This window comes from Moschus berezovskii, chromosome 16 (genome assembly GCF_049115385.1).
Source record: "Moschus berezovskii isolate FMDL1 chromosome 16, NW_MosBer_1.0, whole genome shotgun sequence".
In the NCBI taxonomy this organism is placed as follows: Eukaryota; Metazoa; Chordata; class Mammalia; order Artiodactyla; family Moschidae; genus Moschus; species Moschus berezovskii.
The window spans coordinates 10,822,244-10,834,277 of record NC_142475.1 but is presented as its reverse complement, the minus strand read 5'-3'; positions in this window follow the sequence as shown (position 1 = coordinate 10,834,277).

The following is a 12,034-nucleotide window of genomic DNA, read 5'->3' as shown; positions in this document are numbered from 1 at the left end:
TCCTGTATTTTGAATGAATATGATTCAGACTTAAAAACACTAACTCTTTTAAGTGAAAAGAAAGTGAAAGTTTAGTCGCTGAGTCGTGTCCAACTCTTTGCGACCCCATGGATTGTATTTAACCTACCAGGTTCCTCCATTCATGGGATTTTCCAGGGAAAAATACTGGAAAGTTACAGTGAAAGTTAACTCGCTCAGTTGTGTCTGACTCTCTGTGACCCCGTGGACTGTAGCCCACCAGGCACCAAGCACCAGGCACGAATACAGGAGTGGGTTGCCATTTCCTTCTTCAGGAAATCTTCTGGACCCAGGGATTGAACCTGGGTCTCTTGCATTGTAGGCAGATGCTTTACCGTCTGAGCCATCAGGAAAGCTGGTCAAATTTACTTGATAGCAGTCCTGGTTTTCAAAAGAATGACAAAAATGTTCCTTTTCTTCCTCCCTTCCTGGTTTATGCTTCAGATCTGTACTTTCTCAGTACCTCAAAAGATGGGGGAAATGTGCACAGGCCTTAAGGTTGTCAGATTTAGCAAATAAAACCATAGAATGTCCAGTCAAATTAGCATTTTATATTTTAAGATGACCCATGCTACATCTGAGATATACTAAAATCTTTTGTTGTTTATCTGAAATTCACATTTAGCTCGGTGTTCTGTGTTTCGTCTGTCAACCCTGCCTGCCCTCTGCCTGTGCTGTGTTTCCATGAGTGGCTGATTTGACACAACGTGCTCTGAGCTGCTTATCTACCTTGCTGAGATCTAGGGCTTTTTTCTCCAGACTTCCTCCCCCTGGTCCCCTCCACCTCACTAGAGACAACATGACCTCAAGCTTCTCTCAGACATAAACCATTTTGCTACCGGTTACAAATCATAAAGCCAAGAAAATTTAAGATTCCAGTGGTAAAAACAAAACAACCTGTTGCTCTGGATATCTTGACAAAATTCTCATTGTTGAGAATTTTAGCTATCAGCTAAAGAAAAAGACTGTACCAAGTCCTCCTCACAAAAGCTTGGCCATTGAAACTCATCTTGGATTCAATGCCCACTCTGTCACCGACAAGCTGTATGAGCAGAAGCAAGCTATTTGAGTCTCAGCATCCTTACTTTCAAGTGGAGGATAATCATAGATAATAAGAATAGCTACCCTGGCAGGGCTTCCTTGGTGACTCAGATGGTAAAGTATCTGCCTACAATGCAGGAGACCCAGGTTCAAACCCTGGGTCCGGAAGAATTCTTGAAGAAGGAAATGGCAACCCACTTCAGTATTCTTGCCTGGCAAATCCCATGGACAGAGGAACCTGGTAGGCTACAGTCCATGGGGTCTCAAAGAGTCGGACATGACTGAGCGACTTCCCTGGCAGGAAGATTAAATGAGATAAAACATATAAAATGCTTAGCACAGTCATAGTAACAGCTATTTCTAGTATTACTTTTATCATTACTACCTCGACAACTTCTGATACTGCTTTTGCTGTGGTTATGTACACGGCATTGTGGCAGACAATATAAAGCAGTTGTTAAAGGACTTGCAGCCTGTTTTGGAAACAGCCCAACTCTTTGAGAAATAAAGAACAATACCAGCCAGCAGATTCTAAGTGCCAAATGAAGGTTGCAGATGGATAGACTACAGGAGCTCAGGAGAGCAAGGGACATTGACCACATCCCTGAAAGCATATGAGGATGGAATAGTTTATGTCCTATCATTTTCCCCTAGGAAGTTTCCTCTTATTGGACACCTCCAAATGCAGATAACTGATTACTTGTTATGGCTCTACCAGCTGCCTTAGGTCTTCTCACTATAATGAACAGAAGTGCTCTCCATAGAATCACCAGTAATTTTCTCCAGGTTAAATTCAAGACCATTACTTCTTTCCATATATTTCCAAAAAAATTTTTGTGACCATCTGTTGATCATGCATCATTCTTAACATTCTGTTTTAAAAATATACAATAGATGTACATGGACCTGTTTCACTCTCTTCTTCTACCCTTTGCTTTGGGTGTCAGTTCTATGCCTTTTCTTTTTACTCTTTTCTATTATTTTTTCCTTTTTAGCTCCTTTATGCAAATGGCTACTGTTGCTTATTCTAAAGGAATATTTTGTCCCTGCTAAAACAATCCCTCCCAAACAGTCACTTAACATAGTTGTTATCTTTACTCGTCATAATTACAAACTATTGAAAGAGGTATACCCAGATAATGTGACACCTTTATGAAAATGCTAGTGAGTCCGTAGACTTATACCAACAATGGATTTATAAAATGAGTTGATAAAATTAACATCGGACTCAACAGAGTAACGTTGATTGATGTCCACTCAACTAAATTAATATTTCCAATTTAATTGAATCATTTGGCAAGTCTCCTGGGCTGACTCGTGTATTTCTCCCCCAGCTCGACCCCCCAAAATATTACTTGGTTGTCACTTCAGTAAATATTGAGAAATGGTAGGCTTTATGTTTTGTTCTTTCCTACAGTGACACTCACTGCCCTGTTCCTGACACTTCATGAGGCAGACATGCACCCGGGACCATAGCAAGTGGAACAGTAGCAGGAGGTGGAAAGTCAAAGGTGGGCGGTGCCAGAGAAGGAAAATGGCAGGGAGTTTTCTAATTCATCAGTGTAAGACTCTTGTGATTTTTTAAAAATATGTTGTACAGCCTTAAGGATATTATAGAAAGTAAGTGAAGAGGAACTCAAAAGCCTCTTGATGAAAGTGAAAGAGGAGAGTGAAAAGGTTGGCTTGAAGCTCAACATTAAGAAAACAAAGATCATGGCATCTGGTCCCATCACTTCATGGGAAATAGATGGAAAAACAGTGGAAACAGTGTCAGACTTTATTTTTTGGGGCTCCAAAATCACTGCAGATGCTGAATGCAGCCATGAAATTAAAAGACGCTTACTCCTTGGAAGGAAAGTTATGACCAACCTTGATAGTATATTAAAAAGCAGAGACATTACTCTGCCAACCAAGGTCCGTCTAGTCAAGGCAATGGTTTTTCCCGTGGTCATGTATGGATGTGAGAGTTGGACTGTGAAGAAAGCTGATCGCCGAAGAATCGATGCTTTTGAACTGTGGTGTTGGAGAAGACTCTTGAGAGTCCCTTGGACTGCAAGGAGATCCAACCAGTCCATTCTAAAGGAGATCAATCCTGGATGTTCATTGGAGGGACTGATGCTAAAGCTGAAACTGCAATAATTTGGCCACCTCATCCGGCGAGTTGACTCACTGGAAAAGACTCTGATGCTGGGAAAGGTTGGGGGCAGGAGGAGAAGGGGACGACGGAGAATGAGATGGCTGGATGGCATCACCGACTCTGTGGACATGAGTTTGAGTGAACTCCGGGAGTTGGTGATGGACAGGGAGGCCTGGCGTGCTGTGATTCATGGGGTCGCGGAGAGTCGGACACGACTGAGCGACTGAACTGACTGACTGACTGAAGATGTTCAGCAAATGAAGGCAAACATCTTTCTAGAACACCAATTATGTGTCTGGTTCTTGTGGCTCAAAAATAAGTAAAATACAAGATCTTCAACCAAGGTGTCACATATAGCCTGAAAGGATTAGAATGATGTTGGATTAATAGAGTGGCCTACCTGGGCAAGGCACTTGTTGTTTTACAAAACTAACCCATCGACAGAGCTGGTTGGTTTAGGTAACTCACTCTTCAGATAATAAAAGCACTTTTAAAACCCAGCATGTAAAAAATGAAGTATGTGTCTCTGCCTGGGGACTAACAAGGACTTGGACATTAATGAACAATAAAGTAAAACCAACTATCAATTGATTACTTGTCTTTTAGCACTGAGGGTCTACTCAAAGCCATAGTTTTTAAGCTACCTTCCACAGTCATTTTCATACATACAGAAGAATTTTCTCTTTTAATAGGAACAAAAATGTTTATAATTCAAATAAAGCTTTGTCACTTGCAGAGAATTTCTTTACATATATGATGAAGGGGACAGGATCAGCAGTCAGAGTATGTGGGTTTTCGTTCAAACTCTTCCACTTTCAAGGTCATCAGTTTTACTATCCGTAGAAAGGGTATGCTAATACCACTCAGGATTATTAAGAGAATTCACTGAATTTGCCTGATACACTTATCCCTTGGGGGTCTAAATTAACACCTCAATTATCCAAATTATATAAAAACAATAGTTATTACAGAAAAGTATACTGATTTTAAAGCAAAAAACAAAACAAACAAAAAAAAGGTTTCTTTACATTTGTCTTCCACTCAGAAATGTCTATCAAAGTATATAAAGAATGTACTTATCAATTAATTACATACATGTATGTGAGCATCTTGAACATGGCAATCAACAAATATTTGCTAACATATTTTAAATGACTCTGATGAATATCAAAAAATTTCATCAAGTAACTGAAGATTTTATGTGCAGAATTTAAAAGCAAAAGGTCCCTCTTACTATCATAACTGAATTACACACCCTTTATGGTAGGGCAGATTTTGGGCTGATGCACCCCAGAACAGGCCTACCTGTTATTTAAGGCCAACATCCTTTATGATTTGCTGATGTCCATAACATAGGTGTTAAGTAATTTTAATGTCACCCTTACTTACAAAGACATTTTCAGAATTATAAAAAAAAAAAATAATTGGTTGATATCCAATTCATTCTCATCATACTATATTACTAGAGAAATGAAAGTGTTAGTCGCTCAGTCATGTCCTACTCCTTGCAACCCCCTGGACTATAGCCCATCAGGCTCCTCTGGTCTTGGAATTCTCCAGGCAAGAATACTGGAGTGGGTTGCCATTCCCTTCTCCAGGGGATTTTCCCAATCCAGGGATCGAACCTGGGTCTCCTGGACTACAGGCAGATTCTTTACTGTCTGAGCCATCCGGGAAGCCCTGTATTACTACTGCGTATTAGTCACTATTATTTCTTGTTTACTTACTTTATGGGCAAGATCTGTGCAACTGTTTTCTCCCCTTTCTTAACGAATGAGTGCGTACGTACTCAGTCGCTGAGCCGTGTTTGACTTTTTGTGACCCCATGGGCTGTAGCCCCCAGGCTCCAGTGTTCATGGATTTTTACAGGCAAGAATACTGGAGTGGGTTGCTATATCCTACCCTGGGGATCTTCCACACTCAGGGATTGAACCCGCATCTCCTGAACTGGCAGATAAATTCTTTACCACTGAGGCACCTGGGAAGCCCTTCTTAAGGAATACACATCGTAAATTGCACAGAACATCTGTAGTAGTGATAAATGCTCCTTTCTAGGAAACTTTTTGTATTGCATAGTTCTTGTTAGCTACATCTTACAGTGCTAAACATTTAGATGAAAACTTTGACAGATATTAAATTAAAAATTATTCAGATATTTGGAAATATGTTTTACAGTTACTTTACTGGTATTCATCTTTGTTACATCTTTTGGGAATTTCTTGAATAAGAAATGAATTATTTTCCAGCCTACATACAAACATGTGGTGTGTTGACTGGTGAGCAAAGGTGCCAATGGACAGTGGTTCATATTGATGACTGGACGTCTCCAGAAGGAGCACTATTATTGAGTTTTCTTGCCTCAGACTCTAGTATGGCTCAGCACAGCACTGTTCCTGATTCTGTGTCATCTATAATTTTGATATTTTGTTCATCATGGAGTTTTTTGTATTTACTTTGATTGTGTGGTATTGACGGAAGAATAGACATATAGATCAATGGACCAGAATTAAGAACCCATAAACAGACAAACTAAATATGCTTAATTGATTTTTGACAAGGGTGCAATAGAATTCAAGGGAGGAAATGTTGCCTTTTCTATACATAGTGCTAGAGCGATTAAACATCATAAGCAAAAAAATGAATCTCAACCTAAATTTTACTTCTCATGCAACGAAACAACTCAAAATGCAATTAAATATAAAACATAAAACTATAAGACTTTAATAAGAAAACATAGGAGAAATCTTTGGAATCTGGAGCTAGACAAAGTATTCTTAGACTTGACACTAAAAGGACAATTTAAAACTGAAAATTATCAATAAATTGGAATCAATCCATTCATCAGAATGTATAACTGTTACTCTTTTAAGACCCTGTGAGGAGGATAAAAAAGACATGCTACAGAATTCGGCAGGGGTCGGAGGTGTGGGGGGAGAGTATTTGCAAAACACATATCCAACTAAGGGTGAGCTTCTAGAATATATAAAGAACTCAGATCAACAGTAAAAAAAAAATCCTATTAGGAAATGGACAAAAGTCATAAAGTTTTTCTGAAGAGGATATACAGATAGCAAGTAAGCAATGAAAAGATGATGAAATTGTTGGGGTTTAGAGAATTCAAACTAAAGCCACTTCACCTGTCAGAATGGCTAGAATGAAAAATAGTGACGAAGAGAAATGCTAGGAGACAGGGAGAAAGTGGATCACTCATACATGACTAATGGGATGTAAAATGGTGCAGCCGTTCTGGAAAAGTTTGTTATTAGTAGTTTCTTAGAGACCTAAACATGCAGCCACCATATGACCCAGCCATTGCACCCTTGCCCATTTGTCCCTTAAAGGATAAACTATGTTCACACAAAAATCTGTACATGATGTTTCATAGGTGCTTCATTGGTTTCCAAAGTGGAAACAAGCCAGAGGACCCTCGAGTGAGTGAATGCAACTGTAGTCACCCACACCACGGCGCGCTACTCAGCAATAAAAAGAGACAAGCTATCAGTGCATGCGACAACCTGGAAGATCTCTGAAGAATTACGCTCAGTGAAAAGGAAATCCCCAAAAGTCATATACTGTTTGATTCTGTTGAGCCAACATTCTCTGAATGGCAAAATTATGAAATTGGAGAAGACATTAGCAATTGCCTAGGACTTGGACTGCAAGGATATCCAACCAGTCCATTCTAGAGGAGATCAATCCTGGGTGTTCACTGGAAGGATTGATGCTAAAGCTGAAACTGCAATACTTTGGCCACCTCATGCGACGAGTTGACTCACTGGAAAAGACTCTGATGCTGGGAAAGATTGGGGGCGGGAGGAGAAGGGGACGACAGAGAATGAGATGGCTGGATGGCATCACCGACTCGATGGACATGAGTTTGAGTGAACTCCGGGAGATGGTGATGGACAGGGAGGCCTGGCGTGCTGTGGTTCATGGGGTCGCAGAGAGTCGGTCACGACTGAGCGACTGAACTGAACTGAACGGAAAGGGGGGCAGGCATGGGAGAAAGTTGGGCATGAATACAAAAGGGCCACATGAGACCTTGTCATGATGGAAATGCTCTATATTTTGACTGTACTGGGGTCAATATTCTGGTTGCGACATATACTATAGTTTTGCAAGATCTTACCATTGGGGGAAATTGAGTAAAGGGCAGTGGTAGGGAAATTTCTTATGTTATTTCTTACAGCTGCTTACGAAACTGTATCTCAAAATTTTAAGAAAAGTTTAATTAGAAACTTGCTTGAAAATAATATTGTACTGAAACATTATTTATATAGGTTGCTGAGTTTTTTGGTGATCCCTTAACTTTTCTACTTGCAAAGAGTGACTTCACCTCACTGTAATCTCAGTTATAGGAGTCAGATTAAATGGGGAAGAAACCAGAATAAATGGGGGTAGAAAGGAATAGTCAGAAGTTCCTAAGGACCGCTCCACTTGCTTCCAGTGATGGAAGACTAAGATATTTGGGGAAATAAGACAAGAAAGATAGACTGGAAACCACGAAACTTTAGGAAAAGTTTAGAGACAGAGCTCCTGAACAGATTCTTCCTTGCATTACTTGGAGGCATGCACAAAGAGAGGGATATTTGTAAATACAGATATTTAGAGGAATAAAACAAAACAAGGTTTTTGTTGCTGCTGTTCACTGCCTCCCTCCTGCTGTGCATCTTGCCAGAAGGAATCTTAGAATGCTAATGTCTCAGTGTTTGACACAGCAAGTGATAATTGCACGGTGGCCAATTGATTTCTGACTCACTCTTTGCAGATCAGCCCTGCAACTTGGCATTCATTCCAAGCCTCTAGGAGTTGAGCACAGCAACGACAGAGCCCACCTTCACTGTCGGATAATAAAGTTTAGTCATGCAGCTTAAAATAAAATAAGCAAGAAGCAGATGGCAAAAGGACAGAATGTAGTATATTTAATCTGCCCATGTTTGCAAGGAAGCAATTGTCTTCTTAGCTCCAGAAAAATTGAGCAGGACAAACAATAAGGCTTCTTTTTCCTAGACACCTATGACAGCTGTTTACATAGGTGATCTGGAGTTTGGGGGTAATTTGCCCCTCAGTTGGCTGAATTTTTCTTGGAACCAGGAAACTGAGCCTGTTCTCTTCTCCCTGCAGGCAGTCAATGCAGGGGGAGGTTTAGCAGAGCTTGCTCAGTAAACAATGCTGATCAAAATGAAAATACCCAAATGAAACCAATATTGGACTAAGTGACCCTCTGACGATCTGGGGTGCTCATCTATAATAACAGAGCTGTCAGACCAAATGGGTTCAATATAAGCTGTTAGGCAGTCACCACTATGAAATGCAAGTGGTGAAGAACCATCATAGAGATTTTATTCCAGTCTGGCTTGTTTAGAATCCCTGCAATACCGGAGAAAGGCGATGGGAAAAAATGATTCCACTCCTCTGAGAGGGTACTCTGACACAGAAATCTGGAAGGCTGACTTGAGCACTTTGCTTGGAGTTTATTCTTGTTCCAGTTCAAATGATGCCTGAGTGTATTTAATAATGTGTCAATTAAGGCCCATAGCTGACTGCCAGAGTGGAAGCATTCAATAGAAATCTATGTGCAAGGAAAAGGGAGGACAAACAGCAAAATCTTTCTGTATAGCACAGAGAATATTCAGTATCCTATGATAAACCATAATGGAAAATAATATAAAAGAAAGCATATATATGTCTGTGTGTGTGTAGCTGGATCAATTGATACAACATTGTACTATAAATCAAATATACTTCAATTTAAAAAAAGAATGAGGTGGAGCTGGCCAGCTGGAAAAGAAGAGACTGAGGAAATGGGAAGAAAGGTCAAAAAGCAAATGAAAATGAGATTCAGGCTAGTTATTTTTTTCCACTGTGTTTAATCATATAACAACAACAACAAAAAAAATTCATAAAATCTGCGTGCTTTTAAAAACAATCCATTGAGACAGAAGGAACTTGGGGTTGATTGAGAAGATAACTGTCAGTAGCTCCAGCATCTGATCTTGCTCTGTATCTGCATCCTTGCAGAGTATAAGTAATGTTCAAACAGGGGGAAAAGCTGTGTGACCTGCCAAGATATGAAAGTCATTCCCCTGATCCATAGAAGCTGGACTGTGAGCTTAGTTTTCTGGTGGTACATGAATTATGCTGGTTGTTTACTGCTGTGAGTCAGGGACCAAGTAAGGAAGTCAGTAAGGAAACTGGCATCCCCATCTCATTGCAGATCTATTTGCCTCCATTCCAAAATCTTTACCAAGCCCAATACACTTCAATGCTTCCTTTGCTTCTCTGAGTTTCTAGCCTATAGACCATGTAACACACATCTCAACCCTTAACTTTTAGGTTTTTATTTTAATTTACCTCGAATGTTCATCCTCTCGGTCAATTGCACTAGCATCAGTATGGCAAGCATAATAGCCAGGTTGCTGTTTTCATAGAACTTGCCATCAGGCGGGGGTGCAGATTTTAATGAAAGTTCCTTAAAAACAGGGACCCCTTCTACATTCCATGATTTCTCAAAGCGGGTGTCTAAACAGTTTCATCTGAAGGTAGATAATCTCAGGAGTGCACTGAACTCATCCAGTATAGTACCTCCTTAAGCAGATTTTTCCTTATAAAAATAGAGATGTTGGATATATCATTTTGATTAATTTCTGAGGACAAAATATCAGGCTTTTAAAAATGGAGTAAACTATAGTACATCATGGCAATAAGAAATGAATTTGCCCATGCTACAGCAAAAGCAGAGATTGAATGGAGAGAGAAGCAAGGAAGCATATACACTACCACATGTACAATCGGTAGCCAGTGGGAATACTGTATACGTCAGGAAATTCAAACCTGGGCTCTGTAACAACCTAGTGGGGAGGGAGGCGGGAGGTGGGAGGGAGGTTCAAGAGGGCGGGGACCTATGTATACCCAGGGCTGATTCATGTTGATGTGTGGCAGAAACCAATCCAATATTGTAAAGCAGTCATTCTTCAATTAAAGATAAATAAACTATATGTAAAAAAATAGAGTAGAGATTGGAACCTGCTTCTAACTTTAGTTCTAAACATGTGGCCAGAGAAATGGAGGAAGCTGGTCCGCAGTGGGAGAAAATGAAACAGACACTCAAAGGGACACACCGTGAGGGATGGGAACAGCCTGCACTGAGTAGTTTCCCTGGTCAGTGGACTTTCAGTGCTAAACTCAAGAAAGTTCCAGCAAACTGGGATGAGTTGGAAACCTTATGAAGAATTCCTGGAACCCAGCTTTGTTTTTGTACTTGATTCCAGGAGACATTCTTCTCTTGATTTACATTTTGCTGGTTAGGGTTTCTGTTGTGCTAAAGTCACTTCAGGTGTGTCCTACTCTTTGCAACGCTATGGACTGTAGCCCGCCAGGCTCCTCTGTCCGTGGAATTCTTTAGGCAAGAATATTGGAGTGGGCTGCCATGCCCTCCTCCATGGGTTCTTCCTGACTCAGAGATCAAACCCACCTCCTGCAGCTTCTGCATTGACAGGCGATTCTTTACCAGTACATCACTGGAAAAAAATAGGTTGCATTTTTCACCTTACAAAGAGTTTTTGAGAGCCACAACAACTCTGAAACAAAGCAGACAACATTCTCATTTTAGAGAAGAGAGAGTGGACTTAGAATCTCGGAGACGTGTTTCAGTATCATATAGCTAAGGGTTCAAGAGCTTTGTACTTTTCGGTAGGCTCCTTCTCAGTATGCAGGGGTTTAAGCATCTTGCAGAAATGGCTCTGCAATTCATGGGCAATCCACCAGTTACAACCTGCACGTTTATAGAGACTCCTACCACACCTCCACTTTGCTAAGTCTGGGTGTGGCCTACACTTTCTAAACCTTGAGTTAAACTCCATCATCGTGGCCCATTTTCCTATCCATAGTCTTTATTTTGACATCACTGCGTGACAAATGGTAAAGTAAGAATAACCAAAACTCAGAGATTAACTCCCTTTGGGGCTTTACATAGATTATCTAATTTAATCCTGAAGGTTACCGTGTGAGGTAGATTTTACCATTTCATTTTACAGATAAAGGATCTGAAACTCAGAAATTTTAAGTGGCTTGTTCAATGTTATGTAGCCATTATCCAGTGGAACCATGGTTCAGATCCAGAGCTTCTGACCCAAACTTCTGAGTATACAGATTGCACTGCTGCTGCTGCTGCTGCTAAGTCACTTCAGTCGTGTCCGACTCTGTGTGACCCCACAGACGGAAGCCCACCAGGCTCCCCCGTCCCTGGGATTCTCCAGGCAAGAACACCGGAGTGGGTTGCCATTTCCTTCTCCAATGTGTGAAAGTGAAAAGTGAAAGTGAGGTCACTCAGTCGTGTCTGACCCTTAGCGACTGTTTTGCACTAAAAATATACAGTTTTTTTTTTTTTTTTCACATAGGGAAAACAAAGGGGAGTCTGTGCAAACTTTGAGGTTGTAGAAAGGCCAGGGAGACTGTCAGGTGACTCCGGATGTCCAGTCTCAAGGCAGTCCTATACTACAATTCTAGAGCTGGGAGAACAGGAGGAGCCCATGATATATGGTATTTTCTATTCACAATTCATTTATACTCACTTTGGAATTTTCCCCTTCATGTATTTGAAAGGCTCCCTGTTTCAAAAAGGAAAGACATGATCTTTTGTTTAATGTTTATTATTTTCTTATGTCATAAATCATAGCTGTTTATTACAAAATCATAATAATTGAAGTATGAAATTATTGAAAATACAGATGAATGAATCAAATTATAAAGAGCTTTCCTTTATATGCCCCCTCCACCAAATCACACTTGTAAAAATTTTGTCATTTTAGAAAAATTTTTCCCAGCTAAAATCACACA